The sequence below is a fragment of the Narcine bancroftii genome, chromosome 12, assembly GCF_036971445.1.
Source record: "Narcine bancroftii isolate sNarBan1 chromosome 12, sNarBan1.hap1, whole genome shotgun sequence".
Classification (NCBI taxonomy): domain Eukaryota; kingdom Metazoa; phylum Chordata; class Chondrichthyes; order Torpediniformes; family Narcinidae; genus Narcine; species Narcine bancroftii.
In genome coordinates this window covers 13833280-13845207 of record NC_091480.1, presented here as the reverse complement: position 1 = coordinate 13845207, position 11928 = coordinate 13833280, and the positions used below count along the sequence as shown (strand labels likewise).

The following is an 11928-nucleotide window of genomic DNA, read 5'->3' as shown; positions in this document are numbered from 1 at the left end:
AGTGCTGCCTCCACATCCCCATCCAACACTTCCACAACCTCCCCAGATCAGCACGGCCGCCAACCAACCCATCCAACCTTCATCCAGCACCACTGCAACTGCCCCATGTCCAGCGCTTCCGCCACCGCCTCACGTCCAGCACTGCCGCAACACCCCCCCCACCCCGTCCTAGTTGGAGTGTGTCATTATTTTGCATAAATCTGAAATCAGCTCAATTACATAATGAAGCGCCTTTATTACTATTCTACTATCCGAAAAATTCCAAACTCCGAAAAGTGACTGGTCCCAAGGGTTTCAGATACCTGTAATAGATTTTGTCTGATCTTGTTACCTTCATTTCTCCTGAGCTGATGTTTTTAATTTGCCAAAAACTCAATGGTTTTTTTGTTCCATGTTCTATTCTTTCAGATGTTCAGCTCATTAGTTCTCCTTGAGGTCTGTTGTTCGATTTTTTGTTCCACACTTCCCTTCATCTCAGCAAGGTCTGCAGAGGTGTTCTGTAGCTGAAATCACTTGACAAGGAGCTGCCTTGTAACATTTTCTCTGCCGATCGATAGATTCTTCAGAATCAGTAAAGCCGAAAGTTGTAAGTTCATATCATTTGTTTAACTATCTTATAGTGAGTTAACAATTACGAACACTCTAAGTGCATAAAATGATTGTTATTCAAGCATTTTAAAGTATCACTGAAGTGTTTCCTGTGATTAAATTAATGCATGGAAATGCAGAGTCTCAAAAGAAACATAAATATTATATCCGGAATTCAACTAACCAGAAACTCAAACAACTGGCAAAAAAAAATGAGCCAATAAATAAATTAATAATATTTAAAATAAATAAAAATTTAAATAGCAGTTTAAAATTGTAAAGGTAAATGCTCTCTGAGGTAAGACTCAACCCCCTTGGTGAAGATGGGAGCAAACGTTCAGCCAGTGGAGCGCTCTGGTCATGTCCTGCCCATAGCATTTGTTTGAATAAATTTGTGTTTGAATAAGATAGCAGAGCCCAGGGTAAAGAGCTGGCCGATGCTGCTTGCCGCTGGGGCGACTCTCCCAAAGTGTCTCCCGATCCCCCTGCCTGGTAATATTTTTTTATTTTTATTCTTATTAGGTATATTATTAGGCTTTAGCTGTAAACTTGGGGGAGGGAGGGTTCATTGAGATGGCTGCACGGTTAGTGCAACGCGGTTACTGCGCCAGAGACCAGAGTTCGAATTTAAAGTTGGTAAGTTGCGGGAATTACCTGAGTTTACATAATTAAATGCTACAATACTGATTTTTTTTTTCAAATCACTTTACATTTTGCACTGTTTTTTCTCTTTTAAACTGTACATTCTTTTTTTAAATTTTTTTTATTTTTCACACTATGAACCATCCTGACCAAAATACACACAAACATTTCCCTCTTGAATATACACAGTGTCATTTTCTCCCTTTTTCCCTCCCTCCTTCACCCCCCCTCCCCACCCACTCAACGTTCAACATGTACAATACATTAAACCCATTAAACAATGTCATCACACAATAAAAATAAACAAGAAATTTGTGTCATCTACTTTTACACACTGGGTCAGTTTATTCTATAATTTTAGGGGGTGGAGGTCCACGGTAGGCCCTCTCTGTTGTGTTCCATGTACGGTTCCCAAATTTGTTCGAATACTGTGATATTATTTCTTAAATTATATGTTATTTTTTCCAATGGAATACATTTATTCATTTCTATGTACCATTGCTGTATCCTCAGGCTATCTTCTAATTTCCAAGTTGACATAATTTTTTTTTGCTACAGCTAAGGCTATCATAATAAATCTTTTTTGTGCTTCATCCAGTTTGAGGGAAACAAGGGAAAAACCAGATTGGACCAGATTAATTCTTTACTTCTTATTATTACTTAGAAGAAAGATCTCTGGATTTTTTGGGATGTTGCTTTTTGTGATTTTATTTAATACCTGGTTTAGATCTTCCCAAAACCTTTCCACTTTCTCACATGCCCAAATTGCATGTACTGTTGTTCCCGTTTCCTTCTTACAGCGAAAACATCTGTCTGATACTGTTGGGTCCCATTTATTTAACTTTTGGGGCGTGGTGTATAGTCTGTGTAACCAATTATATTGTATCATGCGTAACCTCGTGTTTATTGTATTTCTCATAGATGCGGAGCATAGCTTTTCCCATGTTTCATTCTTTATCTTTATGTTTAGATCTTGTTCCCATTTTTGTTTGTGTTTACAGCTTGTTTCCTCGTTCTCTTTCTCTTGCAGTTTGATGTACATGTTTGTTATAAATCTTTTAATTATCATTGTGTCTGTAATCACATATTCAAAATTGCTTCCTTCTGGTAATCTCAGCCTGCTTCCCAATTTGTCCTTCAAGTAGGTTTTCAGTTGGTGGTATGCAAACATTGTACTGTGAGTTATACCATATTTGCACTTCATTTGTTCAAAAGATAATAATTTATTTCCCACAAAACAATTTTCTATTCTTTTGATCCCTTTTCTCTCCCATTCTCTAAAGGAAAGGTTATCTATTGTGAAATATATTAATTGGATTAAAGCATTATATAAGGGACCATTGGCGAAGGTGACAGTAAATGGATATATATCAAACCAATTTAAATTAAGCAGTTTAACTGGGCAAGGATGTCCACTATCTCCCTCACTGTTCGCTTTAGCAATAGAACCATTGGCAGAATTGATAAGAACAGAAAATAAAATAAGAGGGATAAAAATAAAAGAGAAGGAATATAAAATCAGTCTATTTGCAGATGACGCCATAGTATACTTAACAGAACCAGAATTATCAATAATAAAGAAATTGAAGGAATATGGAGAAGTATCGGGGTACAAGATCAACGCAAATAAAAGTGAAGCGATGCCAATGAATAATGCGGATTTCACAAAGTTTAAGAAAGAATCACTATTTAAATGGCAAACACAAGCAATCCGATACCTAGGTATTCAACTAGATAATAATCTAGGCCATCTATACAAATTAAATTATCAGCCATTGATGAAGAAATTACAAGATGACTTAGAGCATTGGAAAGATTTGCCACTAACACTGATAAGAAGAGTAAATTCCATTAAAATGAATATCTTCCCAAGGATACAATACCTTTTTCAATCGTTACCAATTCACCTAACAGAGAAATTCTTCAAGGAGATAAAAAAAATAATAAGGAACTTCTTATGGAAAGGGGGAAAACTGAAGATAGCGCTAGATAAATTAACAGAATGGTACAAACAAGAGGGCTTACAGCTACCAAACTTTAAGAATTATTATAGAGCAGCACAATTAAGATACCTATCAGATTTTTATCAAACAAGGGAAAAACCAGATTGGACCAGATTAGAGCTAGATAAAATAGGGGAGAAGGTACCTGAACATATACTATATAAGTGGGATGAAAAGCTGGTGCAACAGGGTAATTCACCAGTACTGCACCATCTGCTCAACATTTGGAAGAAGATTCACGTAGAAAGGAAAAAAACAAATTATCAACTACCAAAATTAATATTGATGCAAACTGTACATTCTTAATGCAGATGTATTAGTTAGGCATTGCAAAAGTGCGTTTCAGTCAACCAGAAAAACTCGCATATCTGGCATCCACAATCCCTGCAGGTGCCGGATAATGGGGATTCGACAGTATTATTTATGGGATGTTGAGAGAATTGTTGCAGAGAAGGAGACCATTCAGCCCAACTTTTCCATGGCATCCCTTTAGAAGTTAAAACCCGATTAGCCTCACACCATCGCTGAGTGTAGTTACTATCTACATCAGGGGTGGCCAAACTTGTTCAATGTAAGAGCCACCAACCATGAACTTCAGTTGGGGTTTGAGAGCTGAAGATCATGCAAAAATATTTCATACATATTTTTACCCTTTACATGTATATTTTGTGACTAATTATTTATATGAATATTAAGAAATACATGTGCATAATAATATTTACTCATGTATGTAGTTTTTAAACTGCTAATTTGTGTTAGTTTCAACAATCAAAAAGTACACATTTACATTCCAAACATTTTCAAAATCCTGACTGATTTACTGTAGAAATCTCTGCCCAAGGAAGCAGTAGAAGTTGCCTCATTAAATATATTTAAGATACAGTAAGATAGATTTTTGCATCATAGGGAAATCAAGGGTTAATGGGGAAAAGGTGGAGCTGGGTCCACGGCAAGATCAGCGGTGATCTCACTGAATGTGGGAGCAGGCTTAATGGGCCAAATGGACAACTCCTGCTCCTGTTTCTCATGGTTCTCTTCAGGAACGCTGCTGCCACTGGTCTCTGCAGATACCTGCACCATTGCAGCATCCACAGCCAAGCACACAATGCGGGAAGTGACCCGGTGGAAAGCTGCCTCCTGCTGAAGGGCCAAGCCAGGAGGCCCACAGCTCAGCACCTCCCCGTCCCACCCTCCGCTCCCCTCATCCCAATCGCCAATGGGATCAGGGAGTGGCTCCTAGGTGTGGAGGCTGGGTTATTGTCTGCGCTGCCTGGTGCTGACTCTCCATCTGGTGAGGCCAGGACTTGCCCGTGGCCACTGACAGGATCTTCACTGCTGTTGCCAGCTCCAGCTCTGTCCTGTCATGGTGTCAGGATGAGGTCCTCGTTGGGGACCCCCTCCAGCCTCTTCTCCCCGTCTCCATCATCTTTCTTACCCCCTGCCTAAGTAAATGGGCAGATACCCTGCCTCTGGGGCAGGCCATGCCTCATTGGAGCTCTCCTGGCCAAGCCTCGGCTTCCTGATCTCTGCGGCCACTCCCTGCAGAGGGCTCTCATTTTTGTCTGACCCTCCTATTGCACACCCTACGTTGGCAGAGCTCTGCTATGGTGAGGCCCAGTCTGAGTGAGGAGAACCTGACTCGGGCTTGCTTTGCTCCTCACAGGGCCACTCTTCTTGTCACACAGCCCGGGTTGTGACCGTCTAGGAAGCCCCCCCCCCCCCCCCGACCTGCCTGCATGTATTCGGACCATCATGGCATGGCTTCGGGAGCGCCGGCATTTCCTCCAGCTAACATATTTCCGCAGGCCGCACATTAGATGTCAAAGAGCCACACATGGCCTGTGATCTGCAGTTTGGCCACCCCTGATCTATATACAATATGCCCATTGCGTTGAGGAACAAATGTTTATAAACAAAATAGATGGGAAAATCCCACTGCTGCACAAATGGTGTGCATCTCAAACACCCTCTGACAACCAAGTCTAACTCCTTCACTTGGGCCATAGTTCTTAGGCCTGGTGGAGCTGTTCTCACTGACAGGAGAAGGGGAAAAGGTGGCCCACTGGTGCCTTGAAACCAGTTGCTCCAGACAGATAGGGCTCCTTAACTGCGGATTGTAACACATCTAGGAGAGGGAAAACTCCAATTTCAAACCTCCGCTGCCTTGTGGCTCTACCCGCTCAGGAGAAAGGCTCTGGGAGTAAATCCCGAAGGAAAATCCGGAGTCAGAGTCCAAAAGTGGCTGACTGCTGTACCCAACAGAGGAACAGCAACCCCTGCGATGCTGCTTTGGATCTGGCATGGTGGGTGTGGGGTGGGGTGGAGGGGGTCCCACTGCATGGGTAACAGACAGATCTCCATATCAACTCTGCCCTGGTTTGCGCCCTGAAGAGGCCTACTACCAGAGGTGCAGTACCCATGGCCGACATCCACATCCAGATGTGAACAGAGCAACATTCTCCAGTTTAGGATTGTAAATCTGGGGATTTTTTTTTACTGTGGGTGTAATTGTCCTTTCTTCTGACACCCTAGTTAGAGTGAGTACCAGATACAACATAACATGTTTATGCTGTTCACAAGTCCACAGAACAAATGGTGCACAGGCGGGAGTGTTACACTTCAGCACCTGCTGATCTTTGGTTCCTTCCTGTTCAATTTGCTCAAAAGCTGGCAAGTAGATGAGCTGAAACACCCAGCCGCCATCTCAACACAATAGGTAAGGTTTTTGAAAATAAAAGCAGCTGCTGTCATTTAATATATTGGAGGGAAACATAGTTATTATGCAAATATGTGTAAGAGAAAGGGTGATTTTTGCATAATTACTCCTCCAATTGTTTTTGCAGGATTGGAACAGGTTTAGTTTTCTGCTCCAAGATAGCAGGTGGTGGGAGCAATTATGGACCAAAAAAAATCACAGCCATTAACCACATTGGCATCATCAGTCTTCATCCTCAAAGAGAATGATATTATTTACAAGTAATAATTTCCATGATAAATAGGGCAATCCTTCTCCAATCCCACTTATTGGGTCTGTTCCATTTAGATCCTCTTGCATCACATAAACAAGGCAACAAAGAGTAGAGGCAAGTTCACAGTCAAGTTATTCCCAGTGATCACTTGCTTTTAAATGAAAGATTCCAAGGTCATGGGTACTGCAAACAAAGCTGGCACATACCCGGTTTTAAATAAGTCCTGCCACAGCCCACCTTGTTTCCTCCAACTGTGCTGGGCGCGGTTAGTGAAACGCTGCTATGGAGCCAGCATCTGGGGTTCAAATCCGGCACAACCCGTAAGGAGTTTGTACGTTCTCCCCGTGTCTGCTTTGGTTTCCTCCCACCATTCAAGTACCAGGCCATTTGGGTGTAATTCGACAGCACGGACTTATGGGCTGGAAAGGTCTGTTACCTTGCTGTAAATTTAAAAATTCCCAACAACTCACCCCATTTTTGACCACATCCACACACTGACCTCCCCACCTGCTGACTTTTGGAGGGTGCGAGGAAACTGTAGCACACACATTACCGGAAAGGACGTGCCAACCAGAGGTGAGGAATGAACCTGGGTCGCCTGAGATGTGACTGCGCATCTGGGTTTCCGATGGCTGCTAATTTTAATTGACTGTCAGGCAAACTCACAGAACCTTTACAGCAGCCCATCATGGCTGGGCTGACCCTTTACAATTTCTCTTTTGTCCCCTGCTCTTTCTCTTTCATGAAGGATAATTCACAGCCAATGAAATATGCATCAGAAAAGTGTCCAAATCAATGTTCTCATTGGAAGAGATGTTAGCAGGAGTCAAATTATATCAAAATTCCCAATGGAGAGCTGTGGGGAATGTTTATGCATAATTTCAGATATATCCTTGAAAGAAAATTTCATTGCTCAGCAATTTTCATTAGACATTTCATTATATCTTTTTGCAATCTACTAGAATTCTTGCTGATCGTGCAATGCTGATTAATGAATCATACTTCACACTTTCTACCCTGTGGCAACACATAATTCTTGCAGGACAGGCAAAGTGAAACTATCAACTCCCTCTACATTGGTCTCCTAAGCAGAATTACTGTGTGGAGCTGTTCCTGTGACAATAAAGTGAGACCATTCTAAGACTCAAAACAGAAACCAGGAGATTAATCGGTGGCCGAGTGATTTTCCAGTAACAATGAGTGGAAACAACTTTGGCTACAACAGAACAAAAATAACTGCCAATATTGGAAACCTAAAATAAAATAAAAGCCTCTACTTCCTCAGGAGTTTGAGGAGGTTTGGTATGACAGCAGAAACCCTGGCTAATTTCTACAGATGTGTGGTGGAAAGTGCATCAGGGTCTAGTGCGGGGACACCAATACCCATGAGTGGAAAGCCCTGCAAAAGATAGTGGACTCAGCCCAGGACATCACAGGCAAAAACCTCCCCACCATCTACAGGGAACGCTGCCATCAGAGGGCAGCAACAATCATCAAGGATCCACATCGCCCAGAACATGCTCTGTTCTCACTGCTTCCATCAGGAAAGAGGTATCGGTGCCACAAGACTCTCACCACCAGGTTCAAGAATAGCTGCTACTCCTCCACCATCAGACTCCTCAATGACAAACTCAGTCAGGGTCTCATTTAAGTACTCTTACTTTGCACTTTATTGATTTTTTTTCTCTCTCTGTATTGCAGTCAATTGTTTACATTTCTTTATTGGTTTACATGTGTATATTGTGTATAGTTTTTTTGCACTACCAATAAATAGTAATTCTGCCTTGCCCACAGGAAAAAGAATTTCAGGGATGTGTGTAATGTCAAGTATGTACTCTGACAATAAATCTGAAAACTAAAAAGATTTATTTCTTTATCACCCCGCTTCTACCTTTGTCTCTCGATCTTTCCAAAATCCTAACTATTTCTCCAACATCTTATTTTTCCTAGTAGTGAGGGACAAATGTCGCCCTGAAATAATAACCCTGTTTCTGTCTCAGCTGATGCTACCTGGCAAACTGAGCATTTCCAGTAAATGTTGTACAGTGCCAGCATTGATTGATTATAGAAGGAGCAGAGATGCAAAATGTGAATGCTTAACCTGAGATGTGGTATCAGGAATGGGTCAACTATGGTGTTGAAGGTTTCCTGGGCACAACAGCCATTCATTGAGTTTAAAGTGGAGCAAGGAAACAGTTACTGAGTGGAAATGACCACAGTTTAATTCTTGTTTACTGAAACTGTCAAATATTGCCCCTGCAATTGTTACTGTGCCTTTGTATCTTTAGCTGCTTTCAGGTGGCCAAAATACCCCAATGAAAAGCCGCTTAAAATACTCAAATGTGGCTGTTGGGAGGCCACCTGAAAGCGGAGAACCCTGACCCGAGGAGTACTTACCCAACCCTCCTTGGATAGGCATATTCTCCTCTTCTGAGCACTCCCCCTGGGCACCTGAAAGTGGGTGGGACTACGGGCACAGTTGACAGGAGCCGGTGTTTGATCTCCACTGCGGACCTTTCAGGTGTCAGAACAGCGCCTTCAGCGCGGCCACCTGAATCTCACTTCACGCACACCCACAGCTGGCTCCAGAGCCACATTCTCCCAGCTGTTCCACCTGAAAGCGGCTAATGAAAGTAAATCAAAGGGGGAGATTTTAACCTCACCGCCCATTAAAGAGGCAACAGCCATCAAAGTGACTGACAATATCTCACTTCTTTGATCCTACAATGCCTGTATCTACCAGTTGAAACATTAAGGCAAGGTCTCAGCTGCCCTCTTACTGTTTCTTTATTATTTTATAAATAATAAACTGTTAATCTCTTCATGCCACGATCATGAAGAAAGGTAAAATGTTCCCAGTAAACTGGCCATTATGCATGTGGTGAAACCACTATTGTATATGTAAATGAGATGACCTTTCCTGGTTGACCCTGCTCTCACTGGCCGGCTCATGACTCCTCCCCTTTCTACCCCCATAAAGGCCTGCCCCCAGTTCGAGCCCGGGTCAGCGTGAGCCAGCAACACAGGGATGCTGTCCATCTCTTGCCAATAAAAGCCTTCAGTCTCAATTACTTCAGTCTTCGTCCAATTGATGGTGCCTCAATGCATCCCATATACTACTGGAAGCAAAGCAGAAGATGCAGGAAGTGATCAGTAGGTCAGGCAGCATCTGCGGAGAAGTAGGAGTAAGGCTCTTTCTAGTTCAGACTGATGTTGATTAATACGTCAAATACATTTACACCTAAATTAATTAGTAAATATGAATCCATAAAAGCAACTTGATTAATGCTCATGCTGGGATGATGCAGGATGCCTGTTGCCAGGCAACGACAGCCAAGTTGAAATTTCACTAGCCCTGACCAAAGACAGCGAGAGCCTGCAGAATGTGAGTTTCCTGATGACGACAGTGTTTTAAACCACTGTTTTGCCATGATAACAGGAAGGGACGGTTAGCAGGCTGGACAAGACCGATCCTATCCATAGCCCCTTGCATGCACCCCCTTTCTCTTTGCTTTGATCAGTCAGTGAGGTTGATGGTTGTTCCCATCTTTAGTTAATAAAAGCCTGATAGTTTCACAACTCCAGCCTTTTGTGATTATTGATGGCACATCAAACAGCCTGGCTGATAAATTTCCAGCAGTTCCGTTTCTCTCCAGAACAGCCATTCTCAACCTTTATTTTTCAGCCATGCCCCTTCCCCCTTCCCCCTGCCACCCCAATGGGTCCTTGCTCAAAGTTTTCTTGGCCCCTTCCCTGTGAAGCAGTCAGGTTTTGGTTTCTTCTGTACTCCCTCCTACCATCCACATTTAAAAAAACAAAGAATATTTATCTTGCATGAGGGAAAAGAAAACAAGGCTTCTACTTAAATGTGATGTGGCCACCCCCTGGAGTGGAGGGGGGGTGTGCAAAGGCCCCGCATTGAGAATGGCAGTTCTAGAATCATGTGACTTACAAGAATTAGGGGAATCGTAACCCCAAAAATCCCTGAAAGGAGAAGATGGTGCACCATATGGTTATATGGTTATATAGATGGACATTACATAGCTTAATGCCGATAGGATAATGCTTGCCGTCCAGAGGTAACTGCTTTCAGATTGGTTAATGTCAGATAGCATTGGAGAATTTAAACCCATGCATTTGTATGTTCGAGGAGATCCTCAATCATCTGTTGAGGTGACAAACCTCCCAAGACTTGTGTAGCAAATAAAGGGAATTGGCCACAAGAAAGTCCTTTTATTCCTCAGGAGAGTAAACTGCTGATTAGAACCTTACTGCTGAACCTGGATCGAGGATCGACACCAATCCTTCACAGAAGGAGAAAGAGAGTTAAACCTTACTGCTGAACCTGGATCAAGGTTCGACACTGATCCTTCACAGTAGGAGACACAGAGCTAAACCTTACCGCTGAACCTGGATCGAGGATCGACACCAATCCTTCACAGAAGGAGAAAGAGAGTTAAACCTTACCGCTGAACCTGGATCAAGGATCAACACCAATCCTTCACAGAAGGAGAAAGAGAGTTAAACCTTACCGCTGAACCTGGATCAAGGATCGACACTGATCCTTCACAGAAGGAGAGACAGAGCTAAACCTTACCACTGAACCTGGATCGAGGATCGACACCAATCCTTCACAGAAGGAGAAAGAGAGTTAAACCTTACCGCTGAACCTGGATCGAGGATCGACACCAATCCTTCACAGAAGGAGAAAGAGAGTTAAACCTTACCGCTGAACCTGGATCAAGGATCAACACCAATCCTTCACAGAAGGAGAAAGAGAGTTAAACCTTACCGCTGAACCTGGATCAAGGATCGACACTGATCCTTCACAGAAGGAGAGACAGAGCTAAACCTTACCACTGAACCTGGATCGAGGATCGACACCAATCCTTCACAGAAGGAGAAAGAGAGTTAAACCTTACCGCTGAACCTGGATCAAGGTTCGACACTGATCCTTCACAGTAGGAGACACAGAGCTAAACCTTACCGCTGAACCTGGATCGAGGATCGACACCAATCCTTCACAGAAGGAGAAAGAGAGTTAAACCTTACCGCTGAACCTGGATCGAGGATCGACACCAATCCTTCACAGAAGGAGAAAAAGAGTTAAACCTTACCGCTGAACCTAGATCAAGGATCGACACTGATCCTTCACAGAAGGAGACACAGAGCTAAACCTTACCACTGAACCTGGATCGAGGATCGACACCGATCCTTCACAGAAGGAGAAAGAGAGTTAAACCTTACCGCTGAACCTGGATCGAGGATCAACACCGATCCTTCACAGAAGGAGAAAGAGAGTTAAACCTTACCCCTGAACCTGGATCGAGGATCGACACCAATCCTTCACAGAAGGAGAAAGAGAGTTAAACCTTACCGCTGAACCTGGATCAAGGATCGACACCAATCCTTCACAGAAGGAGAAAGAGAGTTAAACCTTACCGCTGAACCTAGATCAAGGATCGACACCAATCCTTCACAGAAGGAGAAAGAGAGTTAAACCTTACCGCTGAACCTAGATCAAGGATCGACACTGATCCTTCACAGAAGGAGACACAGAGCTAAACCTTACCGCTGAACCTGGATCGAGGATCGACACCAATCCTTCACAGAAGGAGAAAGAGAGTTAAACCTTACCGCTGAACCTAGATCAAGGATCGACACTGATCCTTCACAGAAGGAGACTCAGAGCTAAACCTTACCGCTGAACCTGGATCGAGGATCGA

General features: G+C 43.0%; 1 long non-coding RNA gene across 1 annotated transcript in view; it reads left to right on the top strand.

Moving 5' to 3' along the window:
* The first annotated feature begins 420 nt into the window (after positions 1-420).
* LOC138747100 (uncharacterized) overlaps positions 421-11928 on the top strand; it is a 34290-nt gene continuing 22782 nt past the window's right edge. Inside the window, exon 1 of the long non-coding RNA XR_011347306.1 lies at positions 421-586. This is a non-coding gene — a long non-coding RNA (uncharacterized lncRNA). The remainder of the gene's footprint in view (positions 587-11928) is intronic.